Here is a 5,835-nt window from a genome sequence, read left to right on the forward strand (position 1 = left end):
TCAAACCCAGTCATTTTCAGATTCCAGAGCTCCTGCTCAAGCTTTTGCACTTCGCCTCTTGGGCAGTATTCTTCCAGTAGTAGAACCTTCAGATCTTCCCAACTCATGACGTTGGTGACAGTGAGCGTCACCGAATTCACATGGCTTTTCCACCAAGTGAGGGCTCGATCTATGAAGGTGCAAGCAGCGAATTTAACCTTGCTTGCTTCTTGGCATGAGTAGATCTCAAAAACTGTTTCGGTCTTTTCGAACCATTGCATTAGCGCAATGACTCCTCCAATTCCATTAAATTTTTTTGGCTTAGCGTTAGAGAACTCCTTGTAAGTACATTCTCTTACTTGACCACGACCAGTGCCATGATTTGAATGATTCGTGCTGCTACCTGCCCCTCCATTTCCGTTGGAGATGGATTTGCTCCATCTTGTCGAAATCAGTGCTGTAGTAGCAAGGTTCCATCAAGATTTCCTTGATTCCCTTCTCCACCGCTTCCTTTTGTGGTGGTGGGAGTTGTGGCAGTGGCTTCTGACATATATTTTTTTTGGAAGAAACGGTTGTTTAATGGAGTAGAGATGGTAGAGCAGGTGACGAACGGTTGAAGAAAATTGAAGAAACTTAAATCTTATAGTATTGTGATTAATAGAAGCGATGTTGGTGATGTTGAAGCCCTTGTTGCTGTTACGGAGAAGAAGCCCAATCCCTTAAATCAAACCCTAGCACCCATCGATACTCGATGGTGGACAATAGGTGCCGAGTAGTGAGATGAATAGATATCAGAGAGAAGGCAAGCAGTGGGAAGAAGCGACTGGCATATTCAAATTGGTAATTTTGTATGAATAGAGGGAGAGAATGAGGATGTAACATTGGTTGAGGAAACTAACCCGTACTAGGTTAGATATTGTTCATAAAGAAACAAACTTTTAATATATATATATATATATATATATATATATATATATATATATATATATATATATATATATATATAATATTTGAAATGGGGTGATGGATTGTAAACTTGTTATTAATTTCAACATTAACTGAACTCCATTAATTTAATTAAAAAGATTCAAAATCTCAACCCAACCTACTAATTAATGGATTTGTATTTTTATAAATAATATTGCTTTATTATTTAACACTACCTTTTATTATTCATTTTAGTTATATTGTATTCATAATTAATCATTACAAACTTACAATTTTGCAAACAAAATGTTCATTTTAGTTATATTGTATTCATAATTAATCATTACAAACTTACAATTTTGCAAACAAAATGTTGTAAAAATTATCAATAATATTTTTTAGCAGATTTGCAAGGATTTAAACTTAGTTTTGATTATAATTCAAAATAAGAAAACTTATTAAATATTGCTATAAAAAAAAATATAACATAAGTCCATTTAGTTTTCTTTATATCGAACAAAGTACCAAAGTATTGGAAACATATATTTAACTAGTGTATATTTTCACAGTTAAATTGATGATAGAAAAACTATAATTCATTAAGAATATTAGAAACTACGTGAAGAACAAATAATTTAAAACACTGCAGACTTAATTTTGTTTATTCATTACGACATAATACAACACGTGTATTTAAAATACTAACAAAGCACGATATGTCAAGATTCAAAATGCAACGATAATTGAACATTATTATATAATGCATGTGCTACTCTCACCCTCGTGTGTATTTAGATTTTACTACACCACAAATTATCAAATACAAAATGTCCATTAAATATCTTATACGATTCGTAAACGTTATCGACAAGAACGTCACTTCTAAAGCATTTTATATATTAATGTCTTTCTCTTATTTCTTGAACATGTGTGGTAAATTTTCGTTCGAAATCTATCTATTATATATTTTTTTACAGGTTAATACATACAGAACTTTATTAGTTTTTTTCGGATTAAAAATATATTATATTTATTTATGTCTACTAAAAGAGCTGATATTTCTATTTTATTTCGACCATTTTAATAAATTACCAATATTCTTTTGGTATTATAAAATTTTATTGAAAACAAATCCTTAATTTTTATTTTTACAATAATCATCAACTTCCTTTTTCGAATTATAAAATTTATATTTGGCAAACTTTTTTCCTTTAACAACTTTTTTGTTTTCGTTGCTATTTCTTTGTTTTTATGTTGCTGCTTAAGTGGTGTTATTGATAGTTTTCACCTTTAGAATATGAATAAGACAAATGACATTTTTTCTTTCAAAACGAAGGATGCATTGTTAAATTACTATATACACAATTAAATTATAGCCCGTGTTAAACGCATGGAACATAAATTAAATAAATATCATATTAATAGGTGATTTTATCATAGGTTGAATTTTAATAAAAAAATATTAGTTATATTCATTTTTAAAGTTTTTGAACAAAACTTATTAGATAAAAATATTTAATATTTATATTAGAGTAATTTAGGTTTTTAATATAGTAATTTTTAACATAAATGATCTGTGTGATCTTTGTTTTATCACAACATAATGCGACTTGTTGATTAAAACATGTTGTGTAGTAGTTTTATGAATTGACTTTGTTCGGTGTATCAATCCACATGGAGGCTCCTATAGCTCTTTTCATATTGGCCATGTAAACCAAAAACAACAAAACTTTTCGCTTGGGCAATGACGCAACTAATGAGGTATTAACCGAGGCGCATCAATTGCTGGTTGGAAACTATTTCCAAACCAAAAGCAACAATAAGTTGTTACATGTACCAACAACATTAAATTATGCAAATAATTCGATAAACATTACAAATAAAGTGAATTTTCATAACCATAAACATCAAATTCAAATATTGTAATTTGGTTTATTTTAAAGTACTTTTTCCTTATAAAAAATAAAATTTGATTTCTCAGACCACACCCAATCACATATACATATCTTCCGATCAAATAAATTATTACAAAAAATGTTATAAACAAAAATATAATATTAGTTTCATAATTTGCTAAAGGTTAACACTAATAAATAATAATGAACTTTCACAAATCTTGCATTTTGGTCATAACATCTAACTAACAAAAGAAATTCGGTTTAGAGAATTGATTCAAGAAGTGCATCCATAATTTTTTGCAGCTGAATTTTAGAAAATGTTAAGACCTACTGAGATATGAGGGAATGGTCTGTGGGGCTATAGTTGGTTTCTATAGTGCAATACAAATTCAAAATCTTTAACACATATCTTTACTACCTGCTTCAATTATTAAATTTAGATCAAACTCATCAAAATCAAATTATATATATATATATATATATATATATATATATATATATATATATATATATATATACACATATATATATATATATATATATATATATATATATATATATATATATATATATATATATATATATATAAAACTAACGAACAACATATTTTTCATTGAAATAAATATCATAAATCTACAATATACACTTTATATATTATTCTTAAATTATATATTACCTTTTCATCTTTAATGGTTACTAACACATCTTTCTGCCATATTGTTGTGACATGCATCTATATCGAAATAAGAGAAAGAATTATAGAGAAGAATGTTGACAGAGTGATACTTCATTGAAAACCCAGCAAATTTCTTCATAAAGCCGTTCAGATTCTTCTATAGATCACTAGAAGGTCTATATAATGACAATTGGTGTGACATCTATGAGAACACACCACTTAAAAAAATAGGTTTGATTAATGTAAGAGAAAAAATCATTTAGAATACTTACCAGTTTGATTGTTTTCACTTAGATGTGAACATTAACATTCTTGTAGAGAAATCAAACTTCAAATGAACCCTACATAGCCAAATCAAAAAACATGACAACATCAAAAGAAGCCTAACTTGGCATATAACAAAATTTCCAACAAATTTCAAAATTTCAAGGTTTTACTAACCAATTTTTTCAATTTATCATAGTTTTATTTTATTACAACCTTATATGAGTAATCAAGAATCTAAATCAAGTGAAAAAAGTAATTGTTCATTTAAATCCAGTAAAAAAATTACAATATTGTGAAATTGAATATAATTTACATGTTTGCTTATTGTCTTGGAGGTACTCGACCACTTGTATATGCACTATTATTTGATTAATTAGTGCGCAAATTACATTATAGAATATGAAATTTAATGATTATTCAAATTCATTTACACTTGATTTAACAATAGAAAATGGACAAATTTATAATCATAAAAGTATACTTAATTCAACAAATTTGTTATCAAAATTAATAGAAAACTGAGTTTTTTTTGAAGAAAGAAATCAAATACACAAAAACGAATAAAAAACAAAGAACATTTGAAGATCATGTCAGAAAGCTATGACCAATAAGATATTTTTGGCAATTTTCAATATAGACATGGTTAATCTTTTCTCATCTTCAGGATGATAAATACAAGTGAGTAGAGAAAACAAATTTATAATCATAAAGATATGCTTAATTCAAAAAAAAATTATCAAAGTTAATGGAAAGTATTTTTGTCGAAATAATCAATTATTAAGTATGTATGATATTACCACATAGGGATTTTGAGTTTTGCATCATCCTCAAGCTTCAATAAAAACATCAACTAATGCTCATCACTTTCAAGTAAAAATCTATGCAATTTAAATTTAATTATATTAAATCTAATCAATAACATTATAGAAAAAAGTAAGGTTAAGAATAATTACATAAATTTATTGAGTTAGATAGTTGGAAATCGAGCAATTGTAATTTAACATGTATGAGACCGATTATTATCTTCAAAATGAGAAGTATTTACTATATTAATAAGAATTAAATACAAGGTGATTGTTTTGCCCTTGATGAATTTTGATACCATCGATGTACACTGAGAAAGAAATAGAATAATTAAGAAGATATATCATGTTGATTTGCAAACATATAGGATGGTTAGTGCATAAGTTATGGCTTTAAATTTGGGGAGGATTTGAATTTTATTTTAGGGATAATAGAAATTGATGAAGGTTTGAGCGGAAACATTGATGAACAACGTGTTTGACCAAACATTGGTCAAGATGACGTAAACATTAGATCTAAGGATGGAAAAGGTATAAGTGAAACACAATAAAAAAATATTCATTTCTTTAGATGATGAAATAAAGTTTCTCTTTTAGAGATAGAATTCAATCTTCTATTTGTTATATGTAAATGTCTTACACATGGGTTGTGGTGACTTAGTAAGTCATGTGGAAGATATGATGGATAACTTATTGATCCATGTTCAAAACCTGTCACTACTCAGCCTCTGTGGCCATATAGGTTCGTCTGCAGTGACTCCAGGGAATGAGGCATAGCCTCATGTTCATAGCAGTGAATTAGTCGGTGTGCGAAAGCTGGCCCAAAAAGCCTCATTAAGGAAATTCTCTTTCCAAAAAAATGTAAACGTCTTAGTCTTCGCCTCTCTCCAGCGTCATTGTAATGAGTTTTATTATTTAAATCTATAAAATTGTGGATTCATTAATATCTAAAATAATAATACTTCAATGATAAATGTTTAGTAATAAATTTATCATTAATTCACAAGGAACTATAAATAATTGTTTTAGAACGGTTCAAGAATTTATAAATGTTTATAATTTCATAAGAAGTTGTAGTTTGCTAATATTTATATTGAAGTTGTAATGAATAACATTGTAACAATACTAACAAATTCACATTCAAATGTAATAGTAGAGTAAAAAATTATTAAAATTCTAAATTCATATGAGTTTAAACCCAAGAGGCAAATAGATGAATAATTAACCATTTCATAAAATCCAAAATGTATTTAAATGATCAAAATTCTAACCCAAAAACGAATAG

At 27.5% G+C, this 5,835-nt stretch overlaps 1 non-coding gene across 1 annotated transcript; it reads left to right on the top strand.

Moving 5' to 3' along the window:
* The first annotated feature begins 2,633 nt into the window (after positions 1-2,633).
* LOC145003526 (U4 spliceosomal RNA) lies at positions 2,634-2,782 on the top strand. Its single transcript, XR_013661984.1, has one exon. It is a non-coding gene; the product is annotated as a U4 spliceosomal RNA (small nuclear RNA).
* Positions 2,783-5,835: the final 3,053 nt, after the last annotated feature.

The sequence above is a fragment of the Lactuca saligna genome, chromosome 6 (genome assembly GCF_052625555.1).
Source record: "Lactuca saligna cultivar CGN05327 chromosome 6, ASM5262555v1, whole genome shotgun sequence".
NCBI lineage: Eukaryota > Viridiplantae > Streptophyta > Magnoliopsida > Asterales > Asteraceae > Lactuca > Lactuca saligna.